The following is a 15,396-nucleotide window of genomic DNA, read 5'->3' on the forward strand; positions in this document are numbered from 1 at the left end:
AGTGGAACTCCTTGCCACAGACATTATTGGAGCAAAGAGCTTAGCTGAGTGGGATTCAAAAATGGATTGGCCCCTGTAGGTAGTTCTGGTGGCCCCGCCGTAAGTTAAGGTTGTCTGGCACCTTAACCAAGAAGACCTCATTTTCAGTTGCTTATAAGTTTGCCAAACTTTCACCGTTTGGTCTGAAATTTCCGTCAATGGGTGTCTGCTTCCAGCTGACTTTTTTTTTGAAAGTTTCCGCCCAGACCATTCAGCCGACTACTCAAATGAAGCTAGGAGAGAAAATGTCTTGCCCATGTTGAAAAATTCATATATTTTTTCCAGTGAGGAACCGTAGCACCTCCATCCTTTCCAGCATATAAAAGTCAGGTAACAGTCATCCTGTTAAAAACCAGAGCCCTGAAATGCAAGGGGAAGAGGTGACAGGGTCAGTGCATTAACACACAGCTGGCTCCTGAGATCTCTCCTCTGCTCTTACTCCAAGGGGAGTTTGGCGTCAGTGGGGCCTCAGCAAAATAGAGGCCATGAACTTAGAATTTGGCCTTGTAGTGTACGTCTACTAATGCCTGTGATCTTGAAGGATACTCTGTGCCCACTGAAATACAGCCACCTCCGGGATAGAGGCCATCAGCCATGCTGGGGGCGGGGAAACAGCTCTGAGGGACATTTTGGCCCACTAGAGTGGAGCAAACTCATCAGCTCTGGCAAGGGACCTGGGATATTTAATGGCTGTGCAGAGGGGAAAGGACCCAGACTTACTGTCTATCGCACCATGTGCACATTTCCCTGGGTTTGTTGAGAGGGGAGCTCCTCAGCAAGAGATAGGTACCTGTGAATGCTGAGACAGAAGTGTCTTCCCTCAGGTAGCCGTGTCCCACACCTCTCTCACCCCAGCATCTGCAGGAGCATCCCACGCTGAGAGCCGAATTGGTGGTGTGCACTGTTTATAATAGAGCTCTGTGCAATCCCATGGGAGTTCGCTCAGCCTCTAGTGGAGAATCACGCAAACAGGCTCGAGACCAGAGAGATTCTAGCCAATCTCTCTCTTTCCATGTCTCTGTTTCTGTGCTCTTTATCCATCTTTAGGAGTAAACAGTAATTAAGGGACCTTCCCTAAGGGAGAGGAGAACTCTTGGGCTCTGTGCTGAGTCGGAGAGGAATTGGCTGCTTTGTGTACTTGTGTATATTTAAAAAATATAAATGGACTATGAGTAAATAGTAGACAAACAGATCTGGGCAAAGTGGAGACACTAGCAGTTATTTTCAGGTACACAGGGCTATCGCTAAGTGATCAGGGATATGTAATTCTCGTCATTAACTACCACCATACTGTGCAGCACCTTTCACTGAAGGATCTTCAAAATACCTAGCAAATGAAAGTCACTATGATCATCTCCCCATTATACAGATAGGCAAAATGAGGGAAAGAGAAATGTGACTTGGCCACACAGAGAACAAGAGATGGAATACAGGGTCCTGACTCCTTTCCATGACCACAGTTTCTCCATCAGTGACTGAGCACATGAAAAGAAGGAAATGGACTCATGCTCTAGCATGGCCTGTTCTTTGGGCAGATGCTACTGATTTACCTGGGGGTGCAACTTGAAACTGGGGTACCACCGAGTCCTCTGGCATACTAATCTGGGCTCCTTCTCATGCTGTAAGTCTCTGACAAGTGGCAAGCCTCACCAAGCCTTGCATTTACACAGCCATACACAGACAGGGATACACCAGCTGAACTTATAGGAATGCTTTCACCACTCATGAACCAACAGTAGAGAGAGTCCAGCCAATTCCTCCCATCTCCCCAGCCTAGCACCTCAGAGCTGTCTCGTCTTGCCCTGGTCTGAAGCTTGAACAGTGTAATTTTATTACCCAATCTGCCCCTCCCTCAATGAGAAGAGGACAATGAATTAGTGTTAATATTCCTGAGCATATGCTATTTTGCATTTCACACATTCAAGTGTTGCAAACATTGTAGTGTTATCTACAGGCATTCTTGGAAAGTGCTATGTACCTTTTAATACTTTGTACATCAGCCTATTGATATTACAAGTCAGTAAATGTGCCTTCTCTGGGTCGCTAGGAAACCTCTCTTTGTATCTGTCATAAATATAAAGGGAAGGGTAACCACCTTTCTGTATACAGTGCTATAAAATCCCTCCTGGCCAGAGGCAACATCCTGTTACCTGTAAAGTGTTAAGAAGCTGAGCATACCTGGCTGGCACCCAACCCAAAGGACCAATAAGGGACAAGATGCTTTCAAATCTTGGGGGGAGAGGGAAAGGAAGGCTTGAGGTGGGGTGCTTCAGTTTCTCCTTCCACATAGCAGACTATGTTTATTAGGGTTTCCCTACTGTGAGAAGCTTTGATCCTGTTTACAGGTGCTAGCTGAGAAGCAGCATCCCCATAAGGCTTCTTGTTTACAACTCCAACCATGTCCAATAGCTTTCCCCCAAAATCATGCACATTATACCTTTTTATAGGAGTTACCATCAGTATTGAATTCTTTGTTATAAGGTTTATTGTTAGCAACAAACTTTGTATCATGAGATTGAACAATAACACAGAATCTTTTGTCAGAGGTACACTTTTCTCAGACTTTTTATTTTGTCACACTTTCTGCTTGGACAGTATGTTTCTTCAAAATCCACTGTGACTTTCAACTCCCCTCTGAACCTCAGCATGTGTTTAGTAAGTGGTTTTCCTTTCCCCGCAGTGTCCCTCTCAGAAGGGTTCTCTAATTTCTGAGTGAACATACCCAAACACACTTGCCCCGCTCCTTCTCCGAGGTTCCACCCCTCTCACTCCATCCGACCTCCCTTGGTCACTAGGTCTCCCCCTCCCTCGCTCTCTCATTTTAACCAGGCTGGGAGGGCTGGAGAGGGTCCCTTTTCGACCAGGTGTTCAGTTGAAAACTGGAGACCTTGTAACCCTGCCTGTCGGTGGGTATCTCAGTCAAAGGTCATCTTTGGGGTCCTGGTATACCGGGATCTGGTGGGGTTAGGATGTAAAGAGAAATTGAGTGTTGGCTAGCCCTCTGTGGAGCTGCTTCCCAAACCCAGGGTTATGCATGCAAAACAAAACATGCAAAAATATCCACCTCCCCTTTGGGCTTTTCCTGTGATCCCCACTCTAAGCACTGGGACTCCCCACCCAGTTCATAAAGGGTGGGGATCTGTGCTCTCTGGGCTAAGAGGTGTGTCTTGTGCCAGCAGCTCTTTCCCAAATGCTCTCTGTGTCTTACCAGCCCAGGGAATTTCCTTCTCCCCTGTGTCAGGTGGGTCATTAGCATTTCCACAGACAACTGTTTCTAAAGTGAGATCCACACCCTGTCTTAAAGAGACACAGTTAGTTTTCACAAGCACATCAGGAACTAATTCCTGAATAATCAGGACCTGGATTGAGGTGCCCTCCCTCACCCCTCTCTATCCCCAGGAAGTCTGTGGTGTGATTGCTCCCTCAGGAAGTCAGTTACACAGTTTCCTCTCAAAACCTGAGCCATGGGTTGAGTGCCTGAGTACACAGATGCTTAACCAGCCATTTTGTCTTGGGCATCCTCCCCTATGCGATGAGTGAGAAAACAATTCCTGTTCGCCCACTATTCCTCCCGCAGTTTCCTACTCTGGGCCCCCTCTAAGACACAGACCCCAATGCTCTCTAGGGTGGGACCTATACCCCAGTTAGCCATAGCTGCCTCAGATCCAACAGCATGGACAGTTGTCTCCGTGAGAGGCGCTACACACTTCTCCCTCTGTGGGGTGGTGTTACCTCCTGCTGAGTGTTAAGGGAAATCTCACCCACCTCTGTAGGGGTTTCATAGAATCATAGAATATCAGGGTTGGAAGGGACCCCAGAAGGTCATCTAGTCCAACCCCCTGCTCAAAGCAGGGCCAATTCCCAGTTAAATCATCCCAGCCAGGGCTTTGTCAAGCCTGACCTTAAAAACCTCTGAGGAAGGAGATTCTACCACCTCCCTAGGTAACGCATTCCAGTGTTTCACCACCCTCTTAGTGAAAAAGTTTTTCCTAATATCCAATCTAAACCTCCCACACTGCAACTTGGTTTCTATGATTCCATCACCCTTCCCTGGGATCCCCTCCAGGACAAAGCTTCCTAAGCTCCCTAGCATTTGGGTTTGTTCCCTGTTTAGCGGCAACCTGGACATTTGGGAATAGACTCTCCTCCTTCCCTGAGGAGATGTTGCCTTCAGCTGCCGGGCAGGAGCTGGTCTCAGCCACCCCCACCCCTGGAAGCATTCAGCTTCCCACTGCTGCAAAGGAATAAAGAAGACTTACTCCCAATTCCTCAGAAGTTGCTAGGACTTTCCCCTTTCCCTCTGGGGTCCCAGCAGAATGCTCCTTCTTCCTGCAGGTGGATATTTTAACAGCTTGGTTAAACAGAAGAAATCATTACTGATTAGCATATCAGCAGTGTTATTATCTCCTACACACACTGATTATACAACTTCCACACCCTCAGTTTCTATGCGCATTTTAGCCAAAGGCACAAGGATTTGGTAACAGCCTGAGAACATAAGAACACTAATATCATAGTAATAAAGTCTCTGCCATCTGTCCTGTCAGTATGTCACCCTTTTGAACGATACGCTACGTAAGCTCAGACATTTCTGCCCCTGTATCATCCCACCCAACGTGTTCCGTGCCATTAATCCTGATGGCCTCGATGGTTTTCATGCCTGGGTGTGCAGAGGCTAATTTTACAATCCCAGTATCATATGTGACAGGTGCCTGAGGAACATCTGTGCTCAGGGTCGCAGCATTTGCATGGGCTACCTGCTGCTGGCTTTTGCCCAGCACAGGGCTTTGATTCCTCAGGTGATCAGTGGAATTATACTGGTTGCACCTTCTGGATTGTTCTGTTTTTACCAGTGATTTGGGTCGGGGATGAGGGGAATGGGGTAAAATGGAACCCTGCTTCCCACCAGGTTTAAACCCCTCTGTTTGTGCTTTATTCAAATTAAATACTTGTGTCTGTCAAAATCATCAATTAGACCACTCACCTCATCCACAGGTTTCAACGTTTTGTCCCACAGACACTGTTTAACATCATCTTCACATCTGTTAAAGAAATACTTCTCAGCAAGAAGGTCAAACATTCATTTTTAAATATATTTTCTATTGTTCATACCAGCACCATATTGAGGATTCCACTCTGTATGTTTCAGGGACAATCTGACATTTTTCAGAACCATTTCTTTGCATTTACAATAAGCTACAGCATCCTCAAATGTCATTTTACTGAGTATATAGAATCATAGAACTGGAAGGGACCTCGTGAGGTCTTCAAGTCCAGTCCCCTGCACTCCTGGCAGGACCAGCAACATTTAGACCACCCCAGACAGGTGTTTGTCTAAGTTACGCAGAGCTGTACTAGTTATCTTTGCAACCAAAGTGAGCATCTTCTGGTCATCAGGAGTCTGATGAATCACACAGAGCCTCTCAAAGGTAGTGAAGTATTCAACAATATCACCTGCCTCTTTGTATGCAGAACACAACTGTTCCCAGATGATCCCTCTGGCATACAAGCCTGTTCCCCCTTCCCACTGTAAGGTAGTGACAAGGAGAAGAGCCCTCCATGTACTGCACTTACACAAACATTCACAGGCAGGGACACACCCAGCTCAGTTACATGAATACTTTCACCAGTCACTCATGAACTAAGAGGAAGTTCCAAGCTCTGCGATACAACCGCATTTGCTCCAACCCCTCAGACAGAGACAAACACCTACAAGATCTCTGTCAAGCTTTCTTACAACTACAATACCCACCTGCAGAAGTAAAGAAACAGATTGATAGAGCCAGAAGAGTTCCCAGAAGTTACCTACTACAGGACAGGCCTAACAAAGAAAATAACAGAACGCCACTAGCCGTCACCTTCAGCCCCCAACTAAAACCCCTCCAACGCATTATTAAGGATCTACAACCTATCCTAAAGGATGACCCAACACTCTCACAAATCTTGGGAGAGAGGCCAGTCCTTGCCTACAGACAGCCCCGCAACCTGAAGCAAATACTCACCAACAACCACATACCACACAACAGAACCACTAACCCAGGAACTTATCCTTGCAACAAAGCCCGTTGCCAACTGTGCCCACATATCTATTCAGGGGACACCATCACAGGGCCTAATAACATCAGCCACACTATCAGAGGCTCGTTCACCTGCACATCCACCAATGTGATATATGCCATCATGTGCCAGCAATGCCCCTCTGCCATGTACATTGGTCAAACTGGACAGTCTCTACGTAAAAGAATAAATGGACACAAATCAGATGTCAAGAATTATAACATTCATAAACCAGTCGGAGAACACTTCAATCTCTCTGGTCACGCAATCACAGACATGAAGGTCGCTATCTTAAAACAAAAAAACTTCAAATCCAGACTCCAGCGAGAAACTGCTGAATTGGAATTCATTTGCAAATTGGATACTATTAATTTAGGCTTAAATAGAGACTTGGAGTGGCTAAGTCATTATGCAAGGTAGCCTGTTTCCTCTTGTTTTTTCCTACCCCCCCCCAGATGTTCTGGTTTAACTTGGATTTTAACTTGAAGAGTGGTCAGTTTGGATGAGCTATTACCAGCAGGAGAGTGAGTTTGTGTGTGTATGGGGGTGGGGGGGATGTGAGAACCTGGATTTATGCAGGAAATAGCCCAGCTTGATTGTCATGCACATTGTGTAAAGAGTTGTCACTTTGGATGGGCTATCACCAGCAGGAGAGTGAATTTGTGTGGGGGGGTGGAGGGTGAGAAAACCTGGATTTGTGCTGGAAATCACTTTAGATAAGCTATTACCAGCAGGACAGTGGGGTGGGAATAGGTATTGTTTCATATTCTCTGTGTATATATAAAGCCTGCTGCAGTTTCCACGATATGCATCTGAGGAAGTGAGCTGTAGCTCACGAAAGCTTATGCTCTAATAAATTGGTTAGTCTCTAAGGTGCCACAAGTACTCCTTTTCTTTTTGCGAATACAGACTAACACGGCTGTTACTCTGAAACCTAAGAGGAAAGAGTCTCCAGGCAGTTTCCCACAGCTCCTCAGCCTAGGACCCCAGAGCTATACCATCTTGTCCTGGTCAGAATCCTAACCAGTGTTAGTTTATTATTCAGTCTTCCCCGCCCTGAATGTGGACAGGACAATGTACAAGCCCCTGTTGCTGAGCAAATTTCCCTTTATGCCATGTGGAGGGAACTTCATTTTTTGAAGCAAAAGTTTCCAGCACAGTCAGTGGAAAAGTGCAGGTACAAAATGGAATCCAGGGTCACATGAGCTAGTCACATAACTTTGTATGCGTCAGTGAGTCATAGCAGGGGCCATAACCCACATTCTTGTTAGAATGTCCACAGGAAAGTCCATCAGGTGGGGATGAGCTTTTTCCATGGCCTATTGTGCTTATGGATGGGCCATCAAGTTGAATAGTCCATTCACAAAGTGCTGGATAGATGGTATGTAAAGTACCCTGTGGGAGTTACCACAGGAGCAAACACATCTGAAATACAGGTATAGTCAATATTCGTAACTTCAGATCCAAAGAAGAGACATGCGTACAAATAGGATAATCATATTCAGAAAACCATAACTTTTCCATAGACACCTCACATGACATATTTTGGACTAGATTTGTTGCAATTATATAACAGTGGTGCATACGGGGGTGCCAGGGAGTTGCTTTTGGGTACAGCATGTTACAGCAATACATCTACCAAATTAAAGCTCTCTGAAATCTAATTTTGTATTTTTATATAAGACATGCATCCATGTCCTGAAAAAGACTGCATTATAGCCTTACTGTAGGAGAAAAGCAAATGGAGGTACAGAGCAAAGGAAAATGAAAGACTGTTTTTCCCGTTACCTATCGCATGTGCAATATGTGACCCCCTGAAAATGTCCCTCTCACTTTGCTTGTTCAGCAAGTGTCACCTGCATTTTCTGTTTGGCAGACCTCAGCCTCACACACATTATTGGATCAACAGAAATTTTGCCACAGTATCTGGGGAGCCATTCGTACTGTCAGTCATCATCAGCATCATCATGGCTAATCCCAAATGAATGTAGCCTCCTTGCAAACCCCGGACTGTCCGGACCTGTCTCTTGGAAGGTGATGAAGCAGGTCTGGCTATATATTCACGCAGTGGCAGTCTTGTTGTGCCTCTGAAGTTTTCGGCACCCACGTGATCACTGGCCATGCAGTAACATTTCTTGGTATGCTCACTTCAGTAACTGCTGGTCATTTACTCTAGTAATGTGTCCCCAGCAAGAGAGCTGCCAAAACTGCCACCATTTATGGGAGTAGTTCTGGGTTCAATACATACTCAATATATACTCACTCCTGATTTTGTGCTTCCCCTTGATATGGAGCAGATATTAGAGACTATTGACAACTTCAGCCCAGATTTCTTCAGCCTCCCTCAGCCCCAAATTTTGCTTCCATCCACTGGAGCTTTGGCATCCATTGTTCTATAGATCTGCAGTTTTGTAGTAAGGCTGCGGTCCTGACATCCCCACAAAGGTCATGGAAGGAGGAGGGCAGTAGTTGCTGCTCTACGAGCACCCACATCTTTCGAGCAGCCTCCAGCCCTGTCTATGAAGCTGCCACCTCCCCAGCAATTCCTCCAGAAGGGTTAATATTTTCTGTACTTATGCTGAATGAGCACCAGCCCTCCAAGGAGCCAGGGGGCAAGGGTGATGTACTTGGGGGTCTGGGAGGCAAGGGGGGATAATAGGGAGAAGGGAAACCTCCCCCTGGGGTGGGCCCTTTTCCTCCCCCATCAATGGCCCTGTCACCCTCTCCTCCTTGGGCCCCACTAGACTGCATCTGACACAGGCCAGGCCCACCTGCTCATCTGCACATGACGGGGGGCTTGCCCCCAGGGCTGGAGCAGTAGTGGTGGCAGAAGGGTTCTGTTAGTAAGGGGGTTGGATGAGATGACCTCCTGAGGTCCCTTCCAACCCTGATCTTCTATGATTCTATGAAGGAAGGAGGGGCGAGTACATGGAAAAGTCCACCAGGGTCACCGGCAATGGCAGGGCATGTATTGTCCTGGTTCTTGGGGGTCCCAGATGCCCCTCCATGCTGGGGCAGGGGGACAATCCCTCTGCACATCCCCCATCAGAGGTAACACCAGGCCTCCTCCGAGAAGTAATGCACCAGGTAGTGGACCCCTTGTAGGCACCAGTCGGACTCCTCCAGTGCCACTCCATCACTCGCCACGGGATGCAGTTTGATTTGGATCTGCTGGTGGAAGGACAGGATGTGACGGAGGATAGGGTCCTTACAACCCAATGGGAGTGGGCTTATTATAGATATCAGCTTACTTCGGGGTGGAGAGGAATGACAGAAGGGTTCTGTTAGTAAGGAAGGGAGGAATGGAGGTAAAAACCACACATACACCCACGTCCTCAAGGGGCTGAATAGGGACAAACTCCCCACACTGCCAGTCCCTTCTCCTCTGCCTCCTGGAGGATGGCCTCCGATGCCAAGAAGACCACCTTCCCATACATCATGGAGATCGCCACCATAGACATAGGCTGCACCACCCTTGCCAATGTCTGCACCTAGGTCTCCACGTGGGGCAAGGCAAGCACCAGGAGGCAACAGACACCATGCTTCTTGGTCAGGGTGGGGAAGGGACTCCGGCCACCAGGGATGGAACTGGAGGTGGCAGTTGGGGCAGATGACGTGGTGGTGCATGGAGGGGCTGCGGGCACCTGGGCGTTTACTCTGGGATCCAAGGGTGGAATGTCTCTAGAGCTGGTGGGAGGAACTACAAGGGAAGGGGCCTGCAGCTAACAATCTAACAAACACTGAGTTGGGGTAAGCAAACTAAGAGGAAAGAAAAACTCCCAAAGGGCCAAAGCAGCAGACGGGGAGAAAACAGGCAAAAAGGGGCGGGCGGGGCAGGTGGCAGGCGGAAGGAGCCAACTGCTGCAGGAGGGCTGGTGGGCAAAGCAGAGGGAGGCCCACCATCCAAATGAAGCTGGGAGGGTAAGTCCAAAGGGGGATGGGAGGCATGTGTCACTCAGCGCCTGTGTCACTCAGTCTTTTTTCCTGCCGCTGGAACAGTCCCAGATGGCGTAAAGGGTGAAGCAGATGGCCGCATCAAGGGGTGAAGAGCAGGTCCAGTTGGTCAGTGGGTGGGGGAGTTCTGGAACCGGTTCTGTTCAACGTCTTCATCGGTGATTTAGATAACGGCATTGAGAGTACACTTATGAAGTTTATGGATGATACCACACTGGGAGGGGTTCCAAGTGCTTTGGAGGATATCATTATAGTTCAAAATGATCTGGACAAACTGGGGAAAAGGTCTGAGGTCAATGGGATGAAATTCAATAACGACAAATGCCAAGTACTCCACTTAGGAAGGAACAATCCGTTGCACACATACTAAATGGGAAATGACTGCCTAAGAAGGAGTCCTGAGGAAAGGGATCTGGGGGTCACCATGGACCACTAGTTAAATATGAGTGAACAGTGTACCGCTTTCATGAAAAAAGCAAACATCATTCTGGGATGTATTAGCCAGGGTGTTCAAAGGAAGACACAAGAAGTAATTCTTCCACTCTACTCCACGCTGATTAGGCCTCAACTGGTGTATTGTGTCCAATTCTGGGTGCCACATTTTGGGAAAGATCAGGACAAATTGGAGAAAGTCCAGAGAAAAGCAACAAAGATGATGATTAGAGGTCTAGAAAACATGACCTATGAGGGAAGATTGAAAAAATTTGTTTTTTTTTAGTTTGGAAAAGAGAAGACTATTGGCTTGTCTACATTTACATTTTATAGCGCTCTAACTTGCTGGCTCAGAAGGGGTGAAAAATCATGCCCCCTGAGCTCAGCAAGTCTGAGCACTTTAAAGCTCCAGTGTAGACAGGCTCCCAGCATTCGGAGCTAATCCCCTCATGGAGGTGGATTACCAGGAGCACTTCAAAGCGCTGCCATGGGAGCGTTCCTGCAACTGCGCTTTGAAGTTTCCAGTTTACACATGTCCTGTGAGAGGGACATGATAATAGTTTTCAAGTAATTGTTCTTCTTAACCTCTGCGGATAGGACAAGAAGCAAAGGGGTTAAATTGGAGCAAGGGTGGTTTAGGTTGGACATAAGAAAAAAAATCCTAAATGTCAAAGTGGTTAAGCCCTGACATAAATTGCCTATGGAGGATGCAGAATCTCCATCATTGGGGATTTTTAAGAGCAGGTTGGGCAAACACCTGTCAGGGATGGCCTAGATAATATTTAGTCCTTCCATGAGGGCAGGGAACTGGACTAGATGACTCTCAAGGTCCATTTCAGTCTTATAATTTTATGAAAATGAGAGATTTGATGGAAAAGTGGGTAAGGAATTCGTAAACATACGCAAAGATGATTTAAAACAGTGTCTATGTGATAAAAAAGTGAAAACTATGCATGAGATGGCTTCTCTAGCAGAGGGGGTGTAAACTTTGTGGGAAGCAGGATTCCATTTTACCTCATTCCAATAATCCCAGACCCAAATCTCTTGTAAAAACAGAACAGCGCGGAAGGTGCTATCACTGTAATTCCACTGATCACCTGGGGAATCAATGCCCTGTGCTGGGAGGAAGCAGGCAACAGGTATCTCATGCAAATACTGAGACCCTGAGCACAGAAGCCTCTCAGATGCCTGTCCCGTCTCAAACTAGCCTCTGCACAACTAGGCATGAAGCACAACAAGGCTGTCGGCATTAACTGCAGGGAACACCTTCGGTGGGAAGATAAAGGGGCAACAATTTCTGTGGTTAGGAAAAAGAAAAGGAGTACTTGTGGCACCTTAGAGACTAACCAATTTATAAAAAGCTGACATCCTGCTAGGACAGATGGCAGAGCTTTTATTGGTAGGAGGTGAAAAAATCTTTGTGCCTTTGGTTAAAATGCACATAGAAACCGAGGGTTTGGATGCTGTATTATCAGTAGGGCTACTAGACAATAACCCCATTGATACACTAATTGATAATGATTTCTTCCATGTAGCTCAGGCTGTTAAAGTGTCCACCTTCAACACGAAGGAACATCCTGCTGGGACCTCAGAGGGAAAGGGGAAAGTCACAGGAACTACTGAAGGAAAGAGAGAGTCTCTTTGATTCCTGTGCAGCAGGGGGAAGCTACATGCTTCCAGGGGTGGGGGTGGTTGAGACCAGCACCTGCCCTGCAGCTGAAGGCAGCGTGTCCCCAGAGAGGGAGGACAGTTTATTGCCTGTTAGGGATAAAAATGTCCAGGTTGCAGCTAAACAGGACAAACCCAATGCTCAGAAGTGTAGGAAGATGTGTCCCAGAGCAGAGGCCAGAGAAGGGTGCTGGAATCACAGAAACCACTGAGGAGGTGGGTGAGATTTCCTTTAACTCTGCAGCAGGAGGCAACCCCAACTCAGGAAGGAGAGGGGGTGCAGCGCCTGCCAGTGACACAACTTCCCAGGCCCTTCACAGCTGAACTGGGGACAGGTCCCACCCTAGAAATGTCCCTGGGTGGGCACAGAGAAAAAAACTGGGGGAGGAATAATGGGAGTACAGGAAAGTCTCCTCACTGGTCACGTGGTGGTGGGGGAGACACCCAGGACAGAATGGCTGACTCAGCATCTGTGCACCTAGATACTCAAGCTGTGGGTCAGGCTTTGAGAGGGAACCATGTAACTGACCTCCTGAAGGGGAGCAGTCACACAACTGATCTCTCGGGGACAGAGAGAGGGGTGACGGAGGATACCCCAATCCAGGTCACAATTTTTCAGGACTTTGTTCCTGATGGGCTTGTGAAAACCAACTCTCTTAAAGACAGGATGTGGATCCAAATGAATAAATGGTTGTCTGTGAAAATGTGAATGACCCAACTCACAGAGAGGAGGAGTAAATTCCCTGGGTTGGGAAGACACAGAAATCAGCTGTGAAATAGCTGCTGGGAGAAGATCCACATCTTATTGCAAAAAGCACAGATCACAACTCTCTAGGTCCCAGTGCTGAGAGTGGGGATCACAAAGAAAGCATGAGATGGGGGTGGGCAAATTTTTTTGCATGGGCATAACCCTGGGATTGGCAAGCAACTCTACAGCGGGCTAGCCAACATGCAAAGTCACCTTACATCCTTTTCTCACTTGACCCTGGCAGACAAAGACCCCAAAATGACCTTAGACTGAGATCCCTACTGAAGGGGACACAGAGGGGAAAGGAAAACCAGTAATTAAACATGTTAAGGTTCACAGTGGAATTGAAAGACACAATGGGTTTGAACAAACCAAACTGTTCAAGCAAAAGGTGAGGTATAATAAAAATACTTGGGAACACCTGCCTGTGATAAAAGATGTGGAGTTATGGTTAAATCTCATGATGCAAAGTCTGCAACTAATGGTGAACCTTATAGCAAAGAATTTGGTACTGACGGTAAATGCTATGAAAGGGTGTAACATGCATGATTTTGGGGCAAAGCTTTTGGACACACTAGGAGTTGGAAACAAGAAGCCCTATGGGGATAGTGCTTCTCACTAACACCTGTGAACAGGCTCAAAGCTCATCACAGCAAGGAAACCATAATAAACCTAGTCTGCTGTGTGGAAGGGGAGACTGAGTCACACCACCTCATGGCATTGATGAATATCTGTGTTGAGTTACCCCCAGTTGGAAAAGTGCAATGGTTAACAATGCTTCACAGATACAAAGATACGTTCTCTAGAGACCCAGAGAAGGCACACTACCTGACTTTTAATATCACTGGGATGATCTACAAAGTGTTAAAAGCTACACAGAACTTTGCAAGAACATGTGGATAATACTACAATGTTTTTCAACTCTTGGGAGCTTTATGGTCAAAACCTAAAGGGGACTTTGGACACACTGTGTCCATATTAGTCAGTGACTAACTCTGCTGCAGTAAATTAAGGGGGGAGGTGTGACATTCTGCACCCAAAACAACACCCTGGCACCCCAATACTTACCACAGTGATTTGATTATGATGTGTTTTACATACAGTATACCACGTAAGGTTTCAATGGAAAAGTTTTATTTGCTGAATATGATTACCCTATTTGTATGCATGCATCAGTTTTATACATAAAGTTATGAACATTGACTATGTACCAGTATTTGAAATGTGTTTGCTCCTCGGTAACACCCACAAGAGACTTTACATCCACTTGGATGAACCATTCAAGTTAATGGACCTTTAAGAAACATGATAGGCCTTAGAAGAAGCTTAACCCCACCTGATGGACTTTCCTGTGAATGTTCTAGCCAGGATATGGGTACTGGCCCCTTCTATGACTCACTGAAGCAAGTGTGTGTGTGAACAGTCATGTGACACTGGACTCCATCTTGTGACTGTTCTTTCACATTAACTGTGCCGGGGGCTTTTGCTTGGAAAACTGAAGTTCCCTCCATGTGGCAGAAGCTATAATGGGGAGAAGCGGCATCATCACTCGGCCTCACTCCCCCAATAATTCAAGACCTGTAAATACCTTAGAAACGTGGACTGAACTGGGGATTTGGTCCCAGGCTGAAGGGATATCTAGTCTGTGTATAGAAGATTGGTGGACTAACTGTACCATAAAGATGAGATACTGCTTGATTCAAACTCTGTCTAGTGTACAGAACTTAAGTTGTGATTTTGTTTATTTCTTAGGTAATCAGCATCGATCTGTATGCTACTACTTATAATCACTTAAAATCTATCTTTCTGTACCTAATCTGTTTTATATTTTTTTTACCTAACAGCACATTGTTTGAAATGTTAAAGGGAAATCTGCTCAGGAGCAAGGGCTGGTGCATTGTCCTCTCCACATTGGGGAAGAACAATGGTCTCAAGTTGCATTGGGGAAGATCTAGGTTGGATATTAGGAAACACTATTTCACTAGGAGGGTGGTGAAGCACTGGAATGGGTTACCTAGGGAGGTGGTGGAATCTCCTTCCTTCGAGGTTTTTAAGGCCCGGCTTGAGAAAGCCCTGGCTGGGATGATTTAATTGGGGTTGGTCCTGGTTTGAGCAGGGTGTTGGACTAGATGAGTTCCTGAGGTCTCTTATATCTCTAATCTTATGTGATTCTGTGAGAGGCAGACTGGGTAATAAAGTTAGACTGGTCAAACTTTTGATCAGGGCATGATGGTACAACTCTGGGGTCCTAGGCAGGAGAGTTGGGGAGAGTGCGCTGGAGCCTCTGTATTGTTGGATCATGAGTGTTTAGTGAAAGCATTCATGCAAGTACACATGTTCATGTCCCTGTCTGTGAATGGTTATTTAAGTGGGAGATCTGAGATGACTGCACCTTGCCAGAGTTTCACAGTGTGAGAAGGGGGCCAGATTGTTTTTGCAGAGGGTTAGGAGGTAACCACATTCCAGGTTGAACCCCAGGAAGTCCATCACACCCACCC

The sequence above is a fragment of the Lepidochelys kempii genome, chromosome 1 (assembly GCF_965140285.1).
Source record: "Lepidochelys kempii isolate rLepKem1 chromosome 1, rLepKem1.hap1, whole genome shotgun sequence".
Lineage (NCBI taxonomy): Eukaryota > Metazoa > Chordata > Testudines > Cheloniidae > Lepidochelys > Lepidochelys kempii.